Raw genomic sequence first — 12,658 nt, 5'->3', positions numbered from 1 at the left:
GTGCGTGGAGGAATGGATTTGGAGTTGGCGTGGGTCCCCAGTCACAGTGGCATTTTGGGTAATGAGTTGGTGTATCTGGCGGCGGGTGAGGGTATGAAGAGGGGAGCGGTTGATGTGAGGTTGCCTTTGAGTGTGGACGAGGTGAGGGCTGTGATGGTGAGACGGGTCATGGATGAGTGGCAGGAGAGGTAGGTGAGTGGGGTGAATGGCAGGTGGATGTTTGGTGTTCATGGGAAAGTGTCGGTGAAGGTGGATGCGGGGAGTCTGGAATGGAGGAGGGGAGGAGGTGATGCTGAATCGGTTGAGGATAGGGCATGTGGGGCTGAATGACTGTCTGTTTCGAGTGGGGAAGCGTGAGTCGAGGGACTGTGCGGTGTGTGGGGTGCCTGGGACTGCGGGACATGTTTTGCTTAGGTGTGAGAGACATGTTGAAGAGAGAATTGATGAGGGTTCGGTTGTCTGCGCTGGGTGTGGCTGAGCTGAGTGGGAGGGCTTTGCTGGGAGGTGACGGGGTGAGAGGCAGGAGGAGGAGCAGTGTGATGGTGGATTTTGTGAGGCAGACTGGGCGGTGGGAGGAGTTGTGAGTTTATGTAAGCTAAGTATTGATTGATGGGTCTGGTGCAGATCATCCTTTAGGATGGGGAAGCCCTGCATGGGTCCGCCCACGCCTCCAATAATTGAGACGAAGAAGAAGATCCACTCTTTCCAGTTTGGCCCCGCCTCCCAGTTGCGACCCCACCCCAGACTTCCGGCAGCCCTCCTCTTCCCAGTGGCTGTCTCCTCTTCCTGGCAGTTTGGCCCCGCCTCCCAGTTGCGACCCCGCCCCAGACTTCCGGCAGCCTTCCTCTTCCCAGTGGCTGTCTCCTCTTCCTGGCAGTTTGGCCCCGCCTCCCAGTTGCGACCCCGCCCCAGACTTCCGGCAGCCCTCCTCTTCCCAGTGGCTGTCTCCTCTTCCTGGCAGTTTGGCCCCGCCTCCCAGTTGCGACCCCGCCCCAGACTTCCGGCAGCCCTCCTCTTCCCAGTGGCTGTCTCCTCTTCTTGGCAGTTTGGCCCTGCCTCCCAGTTGCGATCCCGCCCCAGACTTCCGGGCGGCCCTCCTCTTCCTAGTGGCTGTCTCCTCTTCCTGGCAGTTTGGCCCCGCCTCCAAATCCCCGTTGCATCCCCGCCTCCCAGTTGCGACCCCGCCCCAGGCTTCCGGCAGCCCTCCTCTTCCAAGTGGCTGTCTCCTCTTCCTGGCAGTTTGGCCCCGCCTCCCAGTTGCGACCCCGCCCCAGACTTCCGGCAGCCCTCCTCTTCCCAGTGGCTGTCTCCTCTTCATGGCAGTTTAGCCCCGCCTCCCAGTTGCGATCCCGCCCCAGACTTCCGGGCGGCCCTCCTCTTCCCAGTGGCTGTCTCCTCTTCCTGGCAGTTTGGCTCCGCCTCCCAGTTGCGACCCCGCCCCAGACTTCCGGCAGCCCTCCTCTTCCCAGTGGCTGTCTCCTCTTCCTGGCAGTTTGGCCCCGCCTCCCAGTTGCGACCCCGCCCCAGACTTCCGGCAGCCCTCCTCTTCCCAGTGGCTGTCTCCTCTTCATGGCAGTTTAGCCCCGCCTCCCAGTTGCGATCCCGCCCCAGACTTCCGGGTGGCCCTCCTCTTCCCAGTGGCTGTCTCCTCTTCCTGGCAGTTTGGCCCCGCCTCCCAGTTGCGACCCCGCCCCAGACTTCCGGCAGCCTTCCTCTTCCCAGTGGCTGTCTCCTCTTCCTGGCAGTTTGGCCCCGCCTCCCAGTTGCGACCCCGCCCCAGACTTCCGGCAGCCTTCCTCTTCCCAGTGGCTGTCTCCTCTTCCTGGCAGTTTGGCCCCGCCTCCCAGTTGCGACCCCGCCCCAGACTTCCGGCAGCCCTCCTCTTCCCAGTGGCTGTCTCCTCTTCCTGGCAGTTTGGCCCCGCCTCCCAGTTGCGACCCCGCCCCAGACTTCCGGCAGCCCTCCTCTTCCCAGTGGCTGTCTCCTCTTCCTGGCAGTTTGGCCCCGCCTCCCAGTTGCGACCCCGCCCCAGACTTCCGGCAGCCTTCCTCTTCCCAGTGGCTGTCTCCTCTTCCTGGCAGTTTGGCCCCGCCTCCCAGTTGCGACCCCGCCCCAGACTTCCGGCAGCCCTCCTCTTCCCAGTGGCTGTCTCCTCTTCCTGGCAGTTTGGCCCCGCCTCCCAGTTGCGACCCCGCCCCAGACTTCCGGCCGGCCCTCCTCTTCCCAGTGGCTGTCTCCTCTTCTTGGCAGTTTGGCCCCGCCTCCCAGTTGCGATCCCGCCCCAGACTTCCGGGCGGCCCTCCTCTTCCTAGTGGCTGTCTCCTCTTCCTGGCAGTTTGGCCCCGCCTCCAAATCCCCGTTGCATCCACGCCTCCCAGTTGCGACCCCGCCCCAGGCTTCCGGCAGCCCTCCTCTTCCCAGTGGCTGTCTCCTCTTCCTGGCAGTTTGGCCCCGCCTCCCAGTTGCGACCCCGCCCCAGACTTCCGGCAGCCCTCCTCTTCCCAGTGGCTGTCTCCTCTTCATGGCAGTTTAGCCCCGCCTCCCAGTTGCGATCCCGCCCCAGACTTCCGGGCGGCCCTCCTCTTCCCAGTGGCTGTCTCCTCTTCCTGGCAGTTTGGCCCCGCCTCCCAGTTGCGACCCCGCCCCAGACTTCCGGCAGCCTTCCTCTTCCCAGTGGCTGTCTCCTCTTCCTGGCAGTTTGGCCCCGCCTCCCAGTTGCGACCCCGCCCCAGACTTCCGGCAGCCTTCCTCTTCCCAGTGGCTGTCTCCTCTTCCTGGCAGTTTGGCCCCGCCTCCCAGTTGCGACCCCGCCCCAGACTTCCGGCAGCCCTCCTCTTCCCAGTGGCTGTCTCCTCTTCCTGGCAGTTTGGCCCCGCCTCCCAGTTGCGACCCCGCCCCAGACTTCCGGCAGCCCTCCTCTTCCCAGTGGCTGTCTCCTCTTCCTGGCAGTTTGGCCCCGCCCCTGCGGTTGCGACCCCGACCCTCGGCTGCTTGTGGGACTCCTCCCCCCGCTGACAGTGTCAGTTCCCCCTTCTTCCTGGTGAGGCGGCTTTTCGTTTCCGGGTCACTTTGGACGGAGGCAGAACCGGCAGTAGTGGGAGGAGAGCGAGGCGGCTCCCTGGTAATACGGTTTCGTTCTACATGCTCTACGTTTTCAGCCTCCCTTACATAGGTGCCCCCTCTAATCTTCCATACGGCCTGCCAGTGACAGGCCCCTTTCCCCACACTGCCCGGGCATGTGCTTGGGTCCAGGCTTTTTGTAGCCAAAGAAACCGGAATCGACACTAGTGTCAAACGCTCCATGATGGTTTAATTCTTGAAAGACAACCCCCCCACATTCGCTTTTTTGGTAACATTAGTGGGAACTGCCTGGAATACGTACTGGTAATCTTCATTACTCAGGCCAACTCTTCCTCGTCCCAGTACTTGCCGAGCCTGTGTTCTGTTATGTGTTGCCTTGCTTCCGACAGGCACGCGTTGCCCCAGAACTATCCTCCTGGCCATTCTGCCCCCGCCCCCTTTCTGGGTATATAGAGCCTCCTCACCCGGTGACATGCAGTAAATCCCAACTTCTATGGCAGGTCCATTCAAACCGAGTCGTTAGGAAGAGGCGGGGCACAAATATTGGGATGAGGAAAAGTAGACTCGTTCACTCCACGTCCCTCTTCCCAGCACTTGCGTGTGAACTATACCAACTCTAGGTGAAGCATGAGCCTAGAACATAAAGCATCCCACAACACATACATATGCACAGCAACCATCACCTGGTTTATTCAAGACATGATACAAAACAGCCTTGTGTTCATGTCCAAAACAATCGCAGTGGTGCTGCACTCAACACCCCTGTTCCAAAGGCTCCAGTTTCCTGTCCCTGTAGGTTAAGGAGAAAGTGCCCAATGAAAGTGTTTGGATCTGCCCAGGTAGCGGCCCTGCAAATGTCCTGGAGGGAGACTCTCCTGACCTCTTCCCAACAAGCTGACATTCCCCTAGTGGACCTCCCCTAAACCAGCAGATCCCGTAAGTCTTCATCATTGATCCCCGGTAATTTGAAGACCTGGTTTGCTGCCCATTGTGCCTGCAGTATAGACTGATCAGCTCAGGGTAAACCCTTCCTGAAGGAGTTGAAGTGTAAACTACCCTGGACCCATATAGGCGGAGAGCCCTTTATTCTTATACTTATACTTATTCTTATACTATAAATGGACATTTCTAAAGTGTCTTTCATAGGACGTCAGGGTGGAGGATCTTCTATTGCTCTGGCTAGCGCAGACTACTGAAGCAGAGAGATGTCCTCGATGCAGCATTTCCCCTTCAATCTCCAGGCTCCTGCGGGACCAAAGTGGAGGCACCAGTATGACCTCTGCCTTTAAGTCCCTGATTTTGAATATAACCCCTGGAATTGGAGGCAGAGGGGGTAAGGCATAAAGCAGCCTCTCTGGCCATGCTTTGGATATTGCATCCCATGCCCATCCTCCCTGTGAAGGAACCCGTGGTCAGAAACCTGAGACGTTTAGCATTCTTTGGAGACTCAGAAAAGCCCTAATCATTGTATCTGCCTCCAAATTGTCCTGACCCCTGATGTGGGCTGCCTACAGGGCTTGTAGGTCCCTTTCCACACGGTCCCCGTGCAATTCTGCCCAGGGACTCTGAACAAAGACCCCCCCTGCTTGTTCTCATATGCCACTGTTGGGACGGCTGATCATAGAAGTCTTTACCCCCTGAGAAGTGGTGAGAATGTGGAGTGCCCTGGCGGCTGCTGCCAGCTCCCGCCAGTTGAGGAGCGGTCTGCCTCTTGTTCTGACCAATGTTCCTGGTGGACTTGATGCATATCACTGCCCCTGCAGACCTGACTGTTGTGGAGCGGGGGTGAGCCTGATCTTCTTTCGGGCCCAGGGAACTAGGAAGATGCAAGAAGCTGTATGGCCCTGGACTGGACCTGCAATAAGTCTGGGAATGAGATGGTAGTTGCTGCAGTGTTGATTGAAGCTTTGTTGCTCTGGAGATTGGATGCATCACTCTCCCCTGTGCTGTCCAGATGGGACAAAATTCACCTCTGCTTTGCAGGAGTACAAGCATGAGTAGAGGCTGAAGGCACCCACTCAGCCCATCACACTTTACAAACCAAGAGCCTGCACAATCAAGGTAAAAACAGACGGTCAAGAGAGATGCATTAGGCCAAACTGACAGTGCTCCGTTGTGAGGTCAAAGGTACTCCTACATTTGGCAGTGCCAAACCGGTGAGTCAGTTCATCTGCCTGAGTTATGGGGTGTGCATCTGTCTTCGTGTCAGAATTGAGCCCTCCGTAGTACATACACAATCCAACTTCAGTTTTCCTGCTACTAGACTTATTAGGGACCAGCACCACTAAGCTAGTGCAGGGGCTGTGGGAATGGTTAATAACCCATAAGTCCATCATTTGGCATCCTCCTCCTTGATGGTGTCCTTTACCATGTTGTACATCCAGTGAGTTCTCTTCACCAGCTGGCTGTCTCTGTAGGGATGTCACGGTATTGATTTTTTGATGGTATGATAACCTTCATTTGAAATTACAGTATAACGTGGTTATCATGGTACAGCACACACCAGTATTTAACCATTGTCCAAAATATAATTTTGGCTGGAAAAGTCAACTTTTCACCAAGACACAAACATAAAACATCACCAAGAAGTTGTCAGAGTTCTTCTTAAAACATTTATTTCCGTTTAACTCAACGGAGAAGGAACTGGTGGTCCAATTTTAACTTTGTCGACAATACAACCTCTTTCGAAGTTTAAAGAAGTAGGAGGTAGAGAAATGCACAGCTCTGGGCAATCATCCAGACCATTGTTTTTCAACCTGCCCGAGTCATTACAGAAGGAAGAAAGCCCAATTTGCTAATTTCAATATGCTTGGTTTCTTTTGTATGGCATGGCAGGCTGAAGAACAATGGTCTAAGGTTGCTCAGAAATGATGCCAGAGGTTAGGAAGATTAACTGAAAACATTCTAGCCATCACTCCTTTTTTTTTTTTTTTTTTGCTACCTTGATTGGGGTAGGTAATATGCCTTGAGTCATTGGGCGTGGTACACTCAGTGCTTACTCCTGAGCTTGCAGTCCCTGCAAGAGCTTTATGGGAAACAGACCCTGAGTCATCACTTCCCCGATGATGGCATTGACACAGACATTTGGGATGTATGGCCAGAAACTGGAAATTGATTTTATTTTTTTCATTTTGCGTAGTGCCCAGACCCAGAGGTATCGGAGTGTTTGTACAGAAAATGTGAGAGCAGAAAGTAAAAATCGGTAAATAACAGTGAAATACAAAAAGTGTATATCATTTAGGTTAGTTATACATATCTGTTAAAAAGCCAGGTTTTCAGGAGTAATTTTAAAATGTCGAAAGCAAACGTTTGTTTCTGATGTCAGGAAGAGTGTTCCAGAGGGTGGGGGCTGTCGATCAAAAGCTGGCGCCCCCTGCTTGCTTCCGGTTGAATCTGGGTGTGAATGAGTGACTGGATGAGGACCGGATGCTTTTTATTTTATTGGGCATTTATAATGCGCCTATACAGCAAATGGTGTTTCGAGGCGCGACAAGAAGGGGAGAGCGAGGAAGAATAACAGACAAACTGTCCTACTAGGCCCTGTGTCATTCGGATCGTGCAAGTGCAGTAACAGGATGTGCAGGGGAGTGGGGAGGCGCTGGCCAGAGCGGAATGCACTAATGCTAAGGAATGAAGGAAGTGCAGGTCGGAGTGGAGAGTGCACAAGTGCTGGGGGGGGGGCAAAGATGGCGGGGGGGCGCTGGGCTATGCAAGTGCTAACCGGAGGCCAGGTGGAATGCAAAAGAGTGCAGGGGAAAGGAGGTTCGCATGTCTCTAGAGCTCTGGTTCTCTTCAGGCTCAACTACTGCAACGCCGTTTCCTCAATCTGCCTCTTTCCTCCCTCTGCCTTCAACTAATCCAGAATAAGACTGCAAGACTCATCCTTGGCCTCAAGCCCAGGGACCACACCTCTTCAGCCCTACAATCCCTCAACTGTTCCCAGTGGCTGCAAGGATCAAAGTCAAGACTCTCTGCATCATCCAGATGGCTTTCTGGGGCCTGGGACCGTGCTACAAGCAACTTTCTCCCCCTAAATACCACCCTGCTAGAGTCCTTCTGCCCTCTAGCTCTAAATCTCTGCGGGTCAGATGTTTCTCCACGCATAGAGTGGGGGGTTCTCCTTCTTTGGCAGGCGCCTCTCTAGAACGGCCTGCCTACCCCTCTAAGACTTGAGCTGGATCTCCTTAAGTTCCGGAAGCTTCTTAAGACCCTCATTTTCTCCTCCCCCTTCCCTGATCAAGCCCCCTCTGCTGCTGCAACTGGCTGCCTGGTCCCTTCTGAGTCATACAGGGGCCAGGTCCTCCATCCTCCAGTTTGCCTCGGCACCTGCCTTCGAGAACCCTTCCACGACTAGACTACTGAGTCTGTTCCACCCACCCCCCTCCTCGCGTTAGTTGTCCCCTCCCCCCTTGCATCACCTTCTCCCCTTACCTTCACTTTCCCCTGATCCACCTCTCTCCCCCATCCCCCATGCACTTCAGTTTCTGCACTTGCACAATCCGAATGTCACAAGGCCTAGTAGGACCGTTTATTGTTGATTATCCTCCTCTGTTCCCCCTTCCACCTTAGTGTTGTGACGCCTGTGAGAAACCTGAAGGTGTCTCCCTGACTAGTCCCTGGGGATCTCTCACCCAGATGGCCAAGACACGGCCATCGCTATTGGATGGAGTTCCTGGGGGTGGACCAGTGCGGGAGGATCACCTGGATGGGGGGGGGTCCTTGGGGAGTGGGACACTGGGTGTGACGTGGTATTCCCCCTTCTGTGGACACCTTTTCCCCTTCCTATCACGTAGGCGATTCCAAAACCCTGCCCCTGCCCCCTTTTTGCACAACACAAAAGACAACAGACTAACACCAGAGCCATTTACCTGACATGTCCCAATACAAGGGTCAGGCAATTGACCAGAATCGCACACGCCTGATGGCCCTTTCACTTCCCCACTGGGATAAAAGGTGGAGCATGGAGCACAGGATGAGCAAGGCAGAACGCACAACTTGAATTAACTCAGCCTGGCAGTTCAAGAGGATGAGAAAGACTGTGCATACCGGGTGGGTGTCCAGGATGGAAGCGACCAAGGCCTGTGAAACCTCTAGAAAAGGAATCGTAAAACAGCAAACAATAGCCAGTGTGTTTTGCAGCAGATGTCGATGGTACTCAAGACCCTCCTCCGCTGATAACTAAGCCGGGGAGAGGCGCTGGTCTCCGGGGTACTGACCTTGACTTCAAAGAGAGAGAAAGCCAAGTGGTTCATCTCAGCTGGTGAGTCGATAAGGAGGGATGCTGACAAAAGGGGCGAAGCCTGAAGTTCCTATAAACAGTGTGTTGACAGGAGTGAACCCGACTGAGGGATGTCCACAGGGAATTGTGTGGGGAAACATTAAGACTCGTGAAAGTAAAAAAAAGCCATAGTGAACCCGAAGGAAGGAGGCTGATGTTTGAAAGGGGTCCAAGCCCGAAAGAGGGCGATCCAGGGGTGGACAGTTGTCACCTAAGTCCATTGAGAAAGGAAGTGTTTATTTGATTTGTTGAATGATTTGTGAGGGGTCTGCACCCAGAAGAGGGGGGCGTAGGGAAGAAGCAATCACCTAAAGTATACTTGGAACAGAACTTTTTGTTTGAATACATCAGGCCCTCGAAGGCAAGAGACTTTTGTTAATTTGTTAAGAGACTTAACCACCGAGTGCCCTGGTTGCTGAAAGCAGAACTGTTAGCTCATGCTGGGAAAGCTCGAGTGTGTGATGCGCTGCAAGTCCCCCCGTGTCCTGTGCTGAAAACGTGGGGAAGGGAGACTTCAAGTACCGCATCCTGACTTATTGTTTGTGAACATTTTCTTCTTTCTTGGGAACCTTATCCCACACTCTTTCTGTAATTAGTTGTAAGGATTTGGCAATACGTTTTTCTTAGTATAGGCCCTTTACTTTGACAAGACGCCACAAGGACTGCCTTATTTAATGGTCGAAGCTTGCTCCCATCTTATTTAGGTTAGGTGTTTTTCCGACCTAACTTTGCAGTTTAATAAACACCCTTGAACTGTGATCACTTGTTTGTCTTTACTATTGCCTCCATGAGTTCCTCACATGCCTCGAGACATTTTTTGCTGTATAGGCACCATACAAATGTTCAATAAATACAATGTAATGAATATATTGCAGTGTTAAAGGACTGCTGCTGGCACTGACGGTGGCACTGGCAATATGGGGGCAGTTGCTTGCGAGTTACCCCCTTGAGACTTGTGGCCCCTTTGCAACTGAAGGGTTTAACGACCCTGGTGCTGTCTGGCAAGCACAAAACCCCTCTGACCCCCTCGAGGGAGGAGAGACCTGTCATTTGGAAACTAAAATGACGGGATGGAGAACCACGTGACCCCGTCACCCCTCTAGTGATGGTCAGTAGTCAGAAAAGTATAATGAGGGGGGCTGTACCAAAAATCAACTCTTCCTCCTCATACTTTGCTGTCGGCAGGGCCATCACAAGAAGAGAGACAATGGGTTCTTCTCCTGACATTTTAATTAACAAATGACGGCCACCGGTGGGGGCAGGGGTGCAATTCGATATTTCAGGATGGAGGGGGCGCTAACCCGTCACATTTCGGGAGCAGGGTTATCAACGTACTATGCATACAAATTCAGTTTTTAACAATGAAAGTGTTTTACGTTCCCAATAGCTGGACCTTTGTGAAGCGGGCAGCGACGAGCACTGTTTGTGCCATGTCCTGTTCTGCCACGGTCAGTCAAGACTGGGATGAAAGCCCACCATGCCCAATGGCCGTTGCACCACTGATCTCCTCTGTTACGCGAGCTTGTAGCCTTCTCGAGCTCCCACGGGCCATGGCTTGCCCCCTCGCCACCCCCATGTGCATGATGGTCCCCATGCCTCATCCCTTGCATGAAACTCTGTTGCTCCCATGTGTCTGCAATGCAAGCATATTTTATTTCATTTTGCTTACGTTTTAAGAGTGGACCAGGTTAAAGTCATTTGAGCGCCAAGATTCAGAGCATAAAATAGAAATGGAGAAAATGGAGTTCCGGTACGAAGACATCAAATGTTCTTATAGCATCTTCTTAAATGGCCGATTGTAAGGAAAATACTGGACATGTGCCCCCATGCTAAAAGGAAGGAGTTTCCTTCAATACGAGAGTAATGCATTAACAAAAAAAGTATATAGCGCTTTTGCAACACCGATGCACATAGAACACTTTTATAAAGAATACCTTATTCTAACCCAATAGAGGTTGTTAGTCATTTTACAACCATAGAAAGATGAAAGGCTGAGATAGCTTAGCAGGCCATGGAACCTGCAGATCACACAGATGTTAGCAGCAGGCCCTTAACCTGCTGAGTTATCTTACTGGCTATTAAATCGCAATTAAATGGATCTGCTATGCAAGGAATGATGACCCCCCTCAATAGTTTATTTTGTGGCCTGGTGTTATGTATGGACTCTTGCAGTTAATAGCTCTGGCTTCTCTACCTCGGATAGTAGAACTAGACCTGTGGTGTTACACCATCTCCCCTCTGATGAGCCTTTGGAAGCATGTACTGCTGTGCTCTGCACAGCAAGTGCAAGCGGGTCTATTAGTGCGGCACTGCACGCGCTGGAGGAGAAGGGCAAAACAGTAGCATTTACCAGCAAGCAACAGACCTGGCTGACTGAATTAACTTGTCCAAAAAAAAACATGTGAAAGTATAAAATATTTAATCTTCTGCTGTCAATGAGATGAAACACGGGGCTTGCCTTCCTGCATGCAGACACCTCAGCCCCAGCCCTGTGATCCCATCTCGTGATAGTCCAGTGTCCTTGCATGGAATTGCATGGGAATTGAGAATGTGAGTGTGCTGTTTCATTTGATCTGCATTCTGCAAATTGCAAAACCTGTGTTTTGATCCGATTGTAGAGATGAGATCAGATCAGCTCGTTTTCCAATTGCACTTTCTAATGCTTAAGGCCTCCAGTCCGTCGCGGCGAGTGATCCCAAGGCTGGAGTCCGTGAACTGCTGCAAGACCCACATTTTGTTTAAACGAAAGGATCCTAAACAACATGAGCATTTTCTAAATGTAAGTATGTTACAACGTTAACAGGAAGCGCCCGGGCACTTTTGCAACCTGCGCATGAGATGTACATAAAATTGCCAGTTGGGTTAAAAAAAAACATACTGTACCTTCTTTCTGAGGTGCTAGTGCGTCCGATTCAGACAATGTCGGAGTGGCAAAGGGCTATGATTGTAATTAGCCCATCAAGCCAACCACATCTCGGGAGGATGGCTCAGGGGCAACGTGCTCGCCTTGGAAACAAGACGACATGGAGCAACACAAGTTCGATTCCCGGGTCTGCGCTTATAAACCTCTGGATATTATAAATAACCGATCATATCACCCGAGCTTCTGTAAGGGCCATGATTATTCAGGCTGGGTAGTTGTATTTGAATTGGGGGTTTTAAAATGTATGGAGCCTTGCACAGAGCGGGCGCTGCTGAGCTGACGCCTATAACTGTGTCTCTCTGACTTACACGTGCGTCGGCATATTTATGTAGCCTGGGCAAACTCCACCTCCAGTCCCAGGCTCACTGTAGACTGCAAAACAGAAGCCAGTGCCACAGCCCTGCATGCACTGTAATGTGCCCTATACCTTTATTCGACACACGGTTATTAAATGAAAGGAAACGCAGCGGTTACAACCCGAGTCCCCAGTGTCAATATCATGGGGGCACTAATCAATTTTACCTGAAGTCGGGGAGACCAGACTTGCGTACTGGCCCAGCAGCTGCTGCCAGTCCTGCATTTGCTGTTCACTCAGCTCTGGGGAGATTTGAACTCCCCTTAGAGACCCATCGTTTGACTCAGCATGCAACAAGTCTGGCAGGGTATCTGTCTCCTCCCGAGTCCTATAGTCTTATTTGGGGAATACTACATAAGGGAATACCCCTATCAAAGAGAAAAGAAATCTAAATTTAAATACATCAAACATAGAACGAACATTGATTAACAAGAACATATCAAAGGGTGAAAACCAATTCATTAAAATGCTTTCCACAAATCGTAGTAAAATCATCCAGCATTTCATATAACATTTTGACGAATCTACACAATGCTAATATCAAACCTATGTAGTCCCCGATCATAATGGAGTATGTACTAAGTTGTTCAACTGTTATTATCCAGTCTTTTTCAAAAGTTTTTTTAGTTCTATTGGGATTGTTTATCAATTCACAAACATTCAAACAAATTTCCTTCATGAGGGTTTTGTGAAACTTGTTAGTCACTGACAAATTGTTTGTCAATATGTCCTTAATATCGGTGAAAAGTGAGCTGTCCAGTGGATCCAACATCTTTGCATATAGAGAAGCTTTTTCCACCCGACAATACTTCCTAAAGAATTAAGACCTATTGCATGTCTCGGGAGAATAGCTCAGGGGCAACATGCTCACCTTGGAAGCAACACGACACAGAGCAACACAGGTTCGATCCCCAGGTCCACGCTTAGAAACCTCAGTAATTAAGCGCGTTTTAAATAACGTATATCATATGTCGTATTACACAATTTGGGAGAAGTAATGGAACACCCACGTTACTTTTCC

General features: G+C 51.7%; 1 protein-coding gene across 2 annotated transcripts in view; it reads left to right on the top strand.

The window, feature by feature from the left end:
* Positions 1-2,666: 2,666 nt before the first annotated feature.
* The window catches only part of LOC138480670 (zinc finger protein 436-like), an 83,470-nt gene continuing 73,478 nt past the window's right edge, over positions 2,667-12,658 (top strand). The window contains exon 1 of one of the 2 annotated variants that reach the window (XM_069612344.1): positions 2,667-3,121. The gene's annotated coding sequence lies outside the window, so the exon portion shown is untranslated. The remainder of the gene's footprint in view (positions 3,122-12,658) is intronic. The other variant, XM_069612343.1, reaches the window with a different exon arrangement.

This window comes from Ambystoma mexicanum, chromosome 5p (assembly GCF_040938575.1).
Source record: "Ambystoma mexicanum isolate Mex_15411 chromosome 5p, UKY_AmexF1_1, whole genome shotgun sequence".
In the NCBI taxonomy this organism is placed as follows: Eukaryota; Metazoa; Chordata; class Amphibia; order Caudata; family Ambystomatidae; genus Ambystoma; species Ambystoma mexicanum.
Note: the sequence above shows the minus strand (reverse complement) of the source record. Positions and strands in the feature narration are given on the sequence as shown.